The sequence below is a fragment of the Oncorhynchus kisutch genome, linkage group LG29 (genome assembly GCF_002021735.2).
Source record: "Oncorhynchus kisutch isolate 150728-3 linkage group LG29, Okis_V2, whole genome shotgun sequence".
Taxonomy (NCBI): domain Eukaryota; kingdom Metazoa; phylum Chordata; class Actinopteri; order Salmoniformes; family Salmonidae; genus Oncorhynchus; species Oncorhynchus kisutch.
Window position 1 is genome coordinate 10,880,246 of NC_034202.2, and position 12,812 is coordinate 10,893,057.

At 41.9% G+C, this 12,812-nt stretch overlaps 1 protein-coding gene across 3 annotated transcripts in view; it reads right to left on the reverse strand.

Moving 5' to 3' along the window:
- fibcd1b (fibrinogen C domain containing 1b) overlaps positions 1-12,812 on the reverse strand; it is a 322,405-nt gene that overhangs the window by 128,899 nt on the left and 180,694 nt on the right. The window lies entirely within an intron of this gene.

The window sequence follows — 12,812 nt, forward strand, 5'->3', positions numbered from 1 at the left end:
ACAATACAGGATACAGCCAGTTCATAGAGGAGCTGAAGGTGCTTTACGCACAATACTGGCCGGAGGACGCAGAAGCACTGTATGGAGAAACAGAGGTAGAATCTCTCTGCAAGCGGTTTGGCATTGACAGTCCATGCAAGGTCATACAGGCCTACAGGCAGTACAGGGACACTAATGGTAATGATAAAGGAGACATCCCAGATGGACTTAAAGAGCTGTTGATGGATGTCAGCACCATCCCCTTCTCCAGAGCAGAATGCCAGCAGGGATTTTCTCAAATGAATCTGATTTGCACGTCAACCTGCGCCTCTCTGCATACCTCCACCATTTCAGGGCAATTCTTTCTGAACCTTGTTGGCCCACCCCTGACCAAATACAACCCAGTCCCCTATGTGAGGTTATGGATTGCTGAAGGACACAGTTGTGTCACAGACACCAGGGGCAAAAACAAGAAATAGAGTGGAGATTACGCACAAGGAAACGTCTGTGTTGTGGGAGATACATTTAAACTCAGTTTTTCACAATTCCTGACATTTAATCCTAGTAAAAATGCCCTGTCTTAGGTCAGTTAGGATCCCCACTTTATTTTAAGAATGTGAAATGTCAGAAAAATAGTAGAGAGAGAAATGTATCACATTCCCAGTGTGTCAGAAGTTTACCTACACTCAATTAGTATTTGGTAGCATTGCCTATAAATTGTTTAACTTGGGTCAAACGTTTTGAATAGCCTTCTACAAGCATCCCACAATAAGTTGGGTGAATTTTGGCCCATTCCTCCTGACAGAGCTGGTGTAATTGAGTAAGGTTTGTAGGATCCTTGCTCGCACACGCTTCTTCAGTTCTGCCCATACATTTTCTATGGGATTGAGGTCAGGGCTTAGTGATGGCCACTCCAATACCATTACTTTGTTGTCCTTAAGCCATTTTGCCACAACTTTGGAAGTAGGCTTGGGGTCATTGTCCATTTGGAAGACCCATTTGCAACCAAGCTTTATTTTCGTGAATGATGTCTTCAGATGTTCATTCAATATATCCACAGACTTTTCCTTTCCTCATGAAGCCATCTATTTTGTGAAGTGCACCAGTCCCTTCTGCAGCAAAGCACCCCAAAAACATGATGCTGCCACCCCCATGCTTCACGGTTGGGATGGTCTTCTTTAGCTTGCAACCCTCCCCGTTTTTCCACCAAACTAAACGATTGTCATTATGACCAAACAGTTCTATCATACCAGAGGACATTTCTCTAAAAAGTACGATCTTTGTCCCCATGTGCAGTTGCAAGCCGTTGTCTAGCTTTTTGTGGCAGTGAGCAGTGGCTTCTTCCTTGCTAAGTGACCTTTCAGGTAATTTCGTTTTAGGACTTTACTGTGGATATAGATACTTCTGTACCTGTTTCCTCCAGCATCTTCACAAGGTCCTTTGCTGTTGTTCTGGGATTGTTTTGCACTTTTCGCACCAAAGTACATTCATCTCTAGGAGACAGAACGCGTCTCCTTCCTGAGCGGTATGACGGCTGCGTTGTCCCATGGTGTTTATACTTGCATACTATTGTTTGTACAGGTGAATGTAGTACCTTCAGGCGTTTGGAAATTGCTCCCAAGGATGAACCAGACTTGTGGAGTTCTACATTTTTTTCTTGGCTGATTTCTTTTGATTGTCCTATGATGTCAAGCAAAGAGGCACTGCGTTTGATGGTAGGCCTTGGTACACCTCCAATTGACTCAAATGATGTCAATTATCCCAATCAGAAGCTTCTAAAGCTATGACATAATTTTCTGGAATTTTCCACGCTGTTTAAAGGCACAGTCAATTTAGTGTATGTAAACTTCTGACCCACTGGAGTTGTGATACAGTAATTTATAAGTGAAATAACCTGTCTGTAAACAATTGTTGGAAAAATGACTTGTGTCATGCACAAAGTAGATGTCCTAACCGGCTTGCCAAAACTATAGTTTGTTAACAGGAAATGTGTGGAGTGGTTGAAAACTAGTTTTAATGGCACCAACATAAGTGTATGTAAACTTTCAACTTCAACTGTATATACTATGCTATATGTTCTGCTGTAGCCTATAATGATTTATTTTATTTTTATATTCTGTTATCAAATCAAATGATTGTGATATGCTTGTTCTACTGCTACATTGATGTATGTGAAATTCAAGTCTTGTTAAGACATAGTATGTGTTTGAGACCAACGCGTGGTGGTGGCACATCTCTTTCATCTTCAAGAGTTGTACTTAATCATTTATTTAGACTCTATGCTGTAGGCCACCAAAATATTTGATCTTCTTCCAAATATTGTTTTACAAAAGAGAGAGAGAGAGAGATAAGCTTTTGGCACGAGTACATCGGCCATCACCAGTGAGTGGTCTGCGCATCACTGGGTGAGTCAGTGAAACTGGAAAGCATTTTTAGGACTATAATTTCCTCCTCATAGTGGAGCCTATAATATGTCTCCACACACCTAGGCCTAGGCTAATGATGGATTCAGGGCAGGGTAGCCTAGTGGTTAGAGCGTTGGACTAGTAACCGAAAGGTTGCAAGTTCGAATCCCCGAGCTGACAAGGTACAAATCTGTCGTTGAACAGGCAGTTAACCCACTGTTCCTAGGCCGTCAATGAAAATAAGAATTTGTTCTTAACTGACTTGCCTAGTTAAATAAAGGTAAAAAAAAAAAAAAAAAAAGATTCTTCCAAAGTCTCCAGTCATGTACTATTGCATGAAATGCATTTATAAAAGGCCATTCTTTTCCCAGACATTATGCTAAAATGTACCCCATGTGTACAACTTCTGTAAGTGCCTCTATTTTACTGCTCTATGCCACTATGCAAATGCGATGATATAAATGCAATGCTTTTTTATAAATTCCCAGGTCACCCCCCTCTCATGCTCATTGTTTGTAAAAAAAAAACACCATGGACTCAGTTAAGACTATCATAACATTTATCCAATCAACATCTAGTCTGCATCATAATTTGTTTCGTAGTCTGCTGAGCATCATGATATACTTTTACATAATGATGTTCAGTGGCTAAGCAAGGGTCATAATGATCTCAAGAGAGCAGCCCATGTGAGCTTAGGAAGGAGATAGTTGCTTTTCTCTGTGATTGCCGTCACAAGAAAGACAATACATATCTAAGAAATGCGTGATGAGGAGTTGTTAGTTTTTAATTGACATCTTCAATCAATTGAATGGACTTAATATGTGACTAAAGGGGATGGATAATCCTTAAGAGTCTATTGACGCACCCGTGTGTCAATCTAAGCAACATAATAAAAAAATCCCAATCGAAATCCATCAGTTTAAGCTAGAGATATTATTTTTTACATGAGCTGTGTTGCCTCCATCTATGTCGGCCTTCCGCATCGGCCAAGCTACAGCGGTGTATGTCAGACCATGAGGCATCCTGAAAATCGGTCTTCTCACAAAAATATTTGTAGTGTCATGAACTAGGATGGTGTTCTCCATTTTGCTCCAAGACCCCACAAGCCTCACGGTACTCGTATGAAGGTAACCCATACATATTAATGGAAGTATGAAAGTAGTTTTGTGGAAATAAAACTAAGAGCTTAAATGTGTGTCCAATAAAAGCTAAAATATTTCCTACGCTTTCTTTATATCTCCTACATATAGGACAGACACTTCAAAACCTTATTACTTACGATTTGTTTTTTTACTGTCTTTTTTGCCATTTATGAATGTGTTATTCAATGCGATATTCTCGGCTATAGTAGTAAAGGTCAAATTCAATATTTTATCAAATCATTTTTTAAAAATGATACACCTGAATGGGTCCAAAAATTCTAAATCTGATAGTTAAATGGTATCCATGTTATGACATTTTTAAAAGACCCCTCCAATTATTTTTGGCCTTACTGCTATGAGCAAATACAAATGCATTGAATAACAGATTCACAACATGGAACAACGGACAGTTTGTTCTTAAGTGTCTGTCCTAAATCTGAGTGACATAAGAAAGATCAGGAAACATATATATATATTTTTTTTACATGTACTTAACCCCTTATCTTTTCTCCATATACAATACCTTTCAAAAGTTTGGGGTCACTTAGAAATGTCCTTGTTTTTGAATGAAAAGCACATTTTTTGTCCATTAAAATAACATCAAGTTGATCAGAAATACAGTGTAGACATTGCTAATGTTGTAAATGACTATTGTAGCTGGAAACAGCAGATTCTTTAATGGAATATCTACATAGGCGTACATAGGTCCCTTATCAGTGTAAGCTAATGTGTTAGCTATTCCATGTTGATCATTTTAAAAGGGTAATTGATCATTAGAAACCCTTTCGCAATTATGTTAGCACAGCTGAAAACTGTTGTGCTAATAAAAGCATTCTTTAGACTAGTTGAGTATCTGGAGCATTAGCGTTTGTGGGTTTGATTACAGGCTCAAAATGGCCAGAAACAAATAACTTTCTTCTGAAACATCAGTCTATTCTTGTTCTGAGAAATGAAGGCTATTCCATGCGAGAAATTGCCAAGAAACTGAAGATCTGGTACAACATCGTGTCCTACTCCCTTCACAGAACAGAGTAAAACTGTCTCTAACCAGAATAGAAAGAGTGGGAGGCCCCGGTGCACAACTGAGCAAGAGGACAAGTACTTTAGAGTGTCTAGTTTGAGAAACAGACTCCTCACAAGTCCTCAACTGGCAGCTTCATTAAATAGTACCCGCAAAACACCAGTCTCAACGTCAACAGTGAAGAGGCGACTCCGGGATGCTGGCCTAGAGAGAGAGAGACCCACTAATATGAGGCAGTTCTCTTAAAACAAACAACTAATATGAGGCAGCTCTCTCTAAAACAAAATGAGCTGCAGCCCAGCGGTGGATGACTGGGAAGAGACCGAGTGTACTGATATGTTTCCTGTCAAACTAAGCAGAGTTCAAACAATCTTCACAATCTCTCTTCCTCTCTGCACATATAGACAGGGCGCATCTCTTTCCTGGCTCTGTCATTTCAGAATGCTTCCATCTAGAGTCCCTTTAGAAAGTACTCACATCCCTTGACTTTTTGAATATATTTTTTTTATGGTGTTGCAGCTAGGGCTGTGGCGGTCATGAAATTTGGTCAGCAGGTGATTGTCAAGCAAATGACTGCAGATCTCACGGTAATTGACCGTTAATTAACGTAAACACATTTAGCATCTCCACCACAATAAATCCATTATGTACTTTTAGAAAGGTCTAAAGTAATATGAAATGATGAAAAATGTAGTCTATTTCAGAAGAACAGAATAGCATACTCTGAGTGGTCCTTATATTAGGCCCTCATCTGACTATCCATATGGTTATGGGCTACACTAGTTAATTTAGCAAACATGATTTGCTTAGAATTACATGGCATTATTTTATATTATTTTATAATGTCATGACGTGACTTGCATTGATGTGATGACTTATGTATCTTATCAACTAACTATGTTTAATTGTTACTCGATTAAATGAATCATGTTATGTTATGTTAAGTTATGTTATGTCATGTTAATCATGTTTACTCATTAGGAATTTGGGGCACCACGGAAGAAGTTGTTTAATGAGTTAACATCACCTGAATTAAAACTTCTTAGGGCCTGTCGACAATTTCCTGTGAAATTGTAGGGTGCGCAATTCAAATAAAAAATCTGAACAATTATGGAAATGAAACATCTAGGTACATACAAGTGTCTTATATCGGTTAAAAGCTTAAATTCTTGTTAATCTAACTTCGTTGTCTGATTTATACAATAGGCTTAACAGCGAAAGCATGCCATGCGATTGATTGAGGATGACGCCCCAAGTCAACATATTTTTCAATCAGCACAGGCTTCATAAAATCACAAATAGAATAAAATCACAAATATTTGTTATACAGTTGAGGTCGGAAGATTACAAACACTTTGGTAGGAGTCATTAAAACTAGTTTTTCAATCACTCCACAAACTTGTTGTTAACAAACTATAGTTTTGGCATGTCAGTTAGGACGTCTACTTTGGGCATGACAGAAGTAATTTTTCCAACAATTGTTTACAGACAGATTATTTAACTTCTAATTCCCTGTATCACAATTCCAGTGGGTCAGAGTTTTACATACACTAAATTGACTGTGCCTTTAAACAGCTTGGAAAACATAATTTGAGTCAATTGGAGGTGTACCTGTGGGCGTATTTCAAGGCTTATGGGAAAATCAAAAGAAATCAGCCAAGACCTCCGAAAATAATTGTAGACCTCCATAAGTCTGGTTCATCCTTGTGAGCAATTTCAAAATGCCTGAAGGTACCATGTTCATCTGTACAAACAATAGTACGCAAGAATAAACACCATGGGACCACGCAGCCGTCATACCTCTCAGGAAGGAGATGCATTCTGCCTCCTAGAAATCAAATCAAATCAAATTTTATTTGTCACATACACATGGTTAGCAGATGTTAATGCGAGTGTAGCGAAATGCTTGTGCTTCTAGTTCCGACAATGCAGTAATAACCAACAAGTAATCTAACTAACAATTCCAAAAAACTACTGTCTTATACACAGTGTAAGGGGATAAAGAATATGTACATAAGGATATATGAATGAGTGATGGTACAGAGCAGCATAGGCAAGATACAGTAGATGGTATCGAGTACAGTATATACATATGAGATGAGTATGTAAACAAAGTGGCATAGTTAAAGTGGCTAGTGATATATTGACATCATTTCCCATCAATTCCCATTATTAAAGTGGCTGGAGTAGAGTCAGTGTCGTTGACAGTGTGTTGGCAGTAGCCACTCAATGTTAGTGGTGGCTGTTTAACAGTCTGATGGCCTTGAGATAGAAGCTGTTTTTCAGTCTCTCGGTCCCAGCTTTGATGCACCTGTACTGACCTCGCCTTCTGGATGACAGCGGGGTGAAAAGGCAGTGGATCGGGTGGGTGGTGTCCTTGATGATCTTTATGGCCTTCCTGTAGCATCGGGTGGTGTAGGTGTCCTGGAGGGCCATAAAGATCATCAAGGACATCAACCACCCGAGCCACTGCCTTTTCACCCAGTCAAGGTATTGGAGTGGCCATCACAAAGCTCTGACCTCAATCCTATAGAAAATTGGTGGTCAGAACTGAAAAAGTGTGCGAGCAAGGAGGCCTACAAACCTGACTCAGTTACACCAGCTCTGTCAGGAAGAATGCGCTAAAATTCACCCAACATATTGTGGGAAGCCTTGTGGAAGGTTACCCAAAACATTTGACCCAAGTTAAACAATTTATAGACAGTGCTACCAAATACTAATTGAGTGTAAGTAAACTTCTGACCCACTTGGAATGTGTTGAAATCATTTTCTCTGCTATTATTCTGACATTTCACATTCTTAAAATAAAGTTGTGATCCTAACTGATGTAAGACATGGCATTAAATGTCAGGAATTGTGAAAAACTGAGTTTAAATGTATTTGGCTAAGGTGTATGTAAACTTCCGACTTCAACTGTATATCGATAACAGTCACTTATTTATCAATACTTCATATCATATAGGATTGATTCTAAAAAACATTTGCCATGTTTCTGTTGATATTATGGATCTAATTTGGATTTTTTGGGGGGCGTTGTCGTGACCGCTATTTCCGGTGGATTTCTCAACATAACGTGACAAACAAACTGAGGTATTTTGGGTATAAAAATTATCTTTATGGAACAAAAGGAACATTTGCTGTCTAACTGGGAGTCTCGTCAGTGAAAACATCTGAAGATCATCAAAGGTAAACGGTTAAATGTATTGCTTTTCTGATTTTCGTGACCAAGCTTCCTGCTGCTAGCTGGACATAATGCTATGCTAGGCTATCGATAAACTTACACAAACGCTTGTCTTGCTTTGGCTGTAAAGCATCATTTCAAAATATGAGACCACAGGGTGATTAACAAAAGGCTAAGCTGTGTTTTCGCTATATTTCACTTGTGATTTCATGAATATGAATATTTTCTAGTAAGATTATTTGGCCGTTGGAGGTTTTCTAATGCCCTGCAAAGAAGGGCAACTATTGGTAGATGAGTAAAACAAACATGCTGAAGTTATTAATTACACTTTGGATGGTAAATCAATACACCCAGTCACTGCAAAGATACAGGTGTCCTTCCTAACTCAGTTGCCGGAGAGGAAGGAAACCGCTCAGGGATTTCACCATAATGCCAATGGTGTCTTAAAAACAGTTACATAGTTTAATGGCTGTGATAGGGGAAAACTGAGGCTGGATCAACATTGTAGTTACTTCACAATACTAATCTAAATGACTGAGCGAAAAGAAGGAAGCCTGTACAGAATAAACATATTCCAAAACATGCTTCCTTTTCGTAATAAAGTAAACTAAAGTAAAACTGCAAAAAATGTGACAATGTTTTTCTTCATATCCTGAATTTCAAAGTGTTCGCGAAATCTTCTCCTGCCACGCCCTCTACTTCTCATCCTGTCTCTCTAACTTGCAGCCACTCCCCCAGTGCTCTCTCCCTCTCTCTCTCTATCTGTGTATTGATTGTGTGAGTGGAGACAGGTGTGCTGGAGGCAGAGCAGATCTCCACCAGCTGCAACCTGTTCGATAATCAAAGCCTCTGCTCAGTCAGTCTGCGTTTTAAGCCGTTTGTTCCTGCATACATAGTTTTATCTTGTTGTGCCTGTTTTTCCCTAGACTGACGCTGCTTTTCTCTCCGCTACAGTCCCGTCCACTCTGACTCTGGTCCCTGTGTCCAGTCCCTCGTCTCATCAGTCCTGCTTCCCTGCTTCCTATATATACTTGCTTACCAAGACGACATTGAATGTTTGTGAGTTAGCCTAGTTACGTTTTTGACCTAAATCAGCTTGAAAACCTATGACAAGACTTGAAAATGGCTTTCTAGCAGCGATCAACTTGACAGAGCATGAAGAATTGTAAAAATAATCATGTGCAAAGCTGTTAAAGACTAACGCAGAAAGACTTACAGCTGTAATCGCTGCCAAAGGTGATTCTAACATGTATTGACTCAGGGGGTTGAATACTTATGTAATACAAGATACAGTATATTGTTTTATTTTACATGTAATTACATTTGTCTTCCACTTTGACATTAGAGAGTATTTTCGTGTAGATATTTGAGAAAAAAAGACAATGAAATCAATTTGAATCCCACCTTGTAACATAAGAACATTATAAAAAGTCAAAGGGTGTGAATACTTTCTGAAGGCCCTGTATACACATACTCCTTCCTCCCTCTTGCATGATGGAGGGGATGGAGGGTTGACATTTACATGCAGAGCCACTGATGCCTTCCCTCAGCCCTTCCCTGCTAATGAGCCACAGAGAGATCACCTATCGTTTTATCTATATTTCCGCTAAAAACCAGGAGAATAAAACTCCCTCTGCACGGTCGATCCCCTCTCCTCCCTCTTCTCCCTCCTCTCACTATAATTGGTGCATGCCTTCAACCTCTAACCCCATGCTGTCAGAAGCGGAGATGACCTGAGGGCAGATGATGCCAGATGTGATTGGGGCGAATGTATTAAAAAAAATCTACAGCAGAGCTGCTGATTCTGCTGCCTGGTTCTGTATTCAGACACGCTTCGTGATGACATGGGATGGATGGAGGTGAGAGGGGCTGAGGTCTTGGTGGAGGCCAGGGAGAAAGACGAGGAGATGAGAAAGCTGGATGGGAGTGAGGGAGGAATGGGGGCATAGGTACAATGCGGGGAGCGGCTAGGTTAGGTCCTTTAGGCATTCACAAGTGCCTATAGGTTGAGCCAGTGGATGGGAGAGGTAGGCATAGTGTGGGGTAGGACCTGCTTGGGTCAGGCATTTAGGGGCATTTTCTGATGACACTGGACGTGGAGACTGGACATGGAGGCCAGGGAGTGGTGTGAGGAGTGAAGGGCGACATGGAGAGATGTGAGGAAGGGTGAGAGAAGTGAGGGGGGACAGCCAGAGAGATAAGGAGGGATGCTTTCGGATGACATTACGCTGAATGGGGTTGAGGAGGGCAGAACCGATCTTGGGCCAGGGAACAGACTGTTAGGAGGTTGGATGAAGATAACAGCATGGACGGAGGGGAGAGAAGCGAGGAAGGAGAGGAGTGAATCAAAAGGTCTGTGAATGGAGAAGCTCTGGATGATTGCTGATTGTGTGGCTTTCCCTAGCCTGTCCCAGCCATGTAAAGTGAGTGTCTGTGACAAAGAATGACAAAATGAGAAAGAGCACAATAGCGTCCTCGTCCTCCCAGGATTCAGACTGTTCTTTTATTTGTCTGCTCTCTTTGTAGAGATGTAGCCCTTTTACAGATCTCTGCTGCGTGAGCAGAATACAGACACTCCACACGCACATTTTTTTCTTCTAAATACTACTTTGAACCATAGTGGAACCCTTTTTGGTGCTTATATAGAACCATTTTCTGAAGGTTTAATAAAGAACCATCGTCATAAGGATCTAAATGGAACCTGTTTGGTGCTATAGTGTTTGTAGAGTTTGGGCAAAAAACACAACATTGCTCTTTCCATTACATAGACCAGCGTTTCCCCAAACTAGGTCCTTGGGACCCCAAAGGGTGCATTTTGTGTTTTTGCCCAAACACTACACAGCTGATTCAAATAATCAAAGCTTGATGATAAGTTTCTTATTGAAATACCTGCGACACATATAAGGCCCTCCCCTGCCCTCCTTTCGGAAAAGCTGACCATGACTCCATTTTGTTGCTCCCAGCCTATAGACAGAAACTAAAATAGGAAGCTCCCGCGCTCAGGTCTGACCAATCTGATTCCACGCTTCAAGGTTGCTTCGATCACCAGGACTGGGATATGTTCCGCATTGCATCAAACAACAACATTGACAAATACTCTGATTCGGTGAGCGAGTTTATTAGCAAGTAAGCACAGCAACTATTAAAACATTCCCAAACCAGAAACTGTGGATTGATGGCAGCATTCGCGCGAAACTGAAAGCGCGAACCACTGCTTTAAATCAGGGCAAGGTGACCGGAAACATGACCGAATACAAACAGTGTAGGTATTCCCTCCGCAAGGCAATCAAACAAGCTAAGCGTCAGTATAGAGACAAAGTGGAGTCGCAATTCAATGGCTCAGACACAAGAGGTATGTGGCAGGGTCTACAGTCAATCACGGATTACAAAAAGAAAACCAGCCCCGTCGTGGACCAGGATGTCTTGCTCCCAGACAGACTAAATAACTTCTTTGCTCGCTTTGAGGACAATACAGTGCCACTGACACGGCCCGCTCCAAAACCTGTGGACTCTCCTTCACTGCAGCTGACGTGAGTAAAACATTTAAATGTGTTAAGCCTCGCAAGGCTGCAGGACCAGACGGCATTCCCATCCTCAGAACATGCGCAGGCCAGCTGGCTGGTGTGTTTACGGACATATTCAATCCTTATCCCAGTCTGCTGTCCCCTCATGCTTCAAGAGGGCCACCATTGGTAAAGCTAAAGTAACCATTAAAAAGCTAAAGTAACTGAGCTAAATGACTACCGCCCCGTAGCACTCACTTCCGTCATCATGAAGTGCTTTGAGAGACTAGTCAAGGACCATATGACCTCCACCCAACCTGACACCCTAGACCCACTCCAATTTGATAACCGCCCCAATAAGTCCACAGACGATGCAACCGCACTGCACACTGCCCTAACCCATCTGGACAAGAGGAATACCTATGTGAGAATACTGTTCATCGACTACAGCTCAGCATTTAACACCATAGTAAACTCCAAACTCGTCATCAAGCTCGAGACCCTGGGACTCGACCTCGCCCTGTGCAACTGGCTACTGGACTTCCTGACGTGCCACTCCCAGGTGGTGAGGGTAGGTAAAAACAACTCCACCCTGCTGATCCTCAATACTGGGGATCCACAAGGGTGTGTTTTGAGCGCTCTCCTGTACTCCCTGTTCACCCACGACTGCGTGGCCATGCACGCCTCCAACTCAATCATAAAGTTTGCAGATGACACTACAGTGGTAGGCTTGATTACCAACAACGACGAGATGGCCTACAGGGAGGAGTTGAGGGCCCTCGGATTGTGGTGTCAGGAAAATAACCTCACACGCAACGTCAACAAAACAAAGGAGATGATCATGGACTTCAGGAAACAGCAGAGGGAGCACCCCACTATCCACATCCACTATCCTTCAGTTTTTCAGTCTCTCGGTCCCAGCTTTGATGCACCTGTACTGACCTCGCCTTCTGGATGATAGCGGGGTGAACAGGCAGTGGCTCAGGTGGTTGATGTCCTTGATGATCTTTATGGCCTTCCTGTAACATCGGGTGGTGTAGGTGTCCTGGAGGGCAGGTAGTTTGCCCCCGGTGATGCGTTGTGCAGACCTCACTACCCTCTGGAGAGCCTTACGGTTGAGGGCGGAGCAGTTGCTGTTCCAGGCGGTGATACAGCCCGCCAGGATGCTCTCGATTGTGCATCTGTAGAAGTTTGTGAGTGCTTTTGGTGACAAGCCAAATTTCTTCAGCCTCCTGAGGTTGAAGAGGCACTGCTGCGCCTTCTTCACGATGCTGTCTGTGTGAATGGACCAATTCAGTCCGTGATTGACTGTAGACCCTGCCACATGCCTCTTGTGTCTGAGCCATTGAATTGAGATTCTACTTTGTCTCTGTACTGACGCTTAGCTTGTTTGATAGCCTTGCGGAGGGAATAGCTGCACTGTTTGTATTCGGTCATGTTACCAGACACCTTGCCCTGATTAAAAGCAGTGGTTCGCGCTTTCAGTTCCACACGAATGCTGCCATCAATCCACGGTTTCTGGTTAGGGAATGTTTTAATCGTTGCTATGGGAACGACATCTTCAACGCACGTTCTAATGAA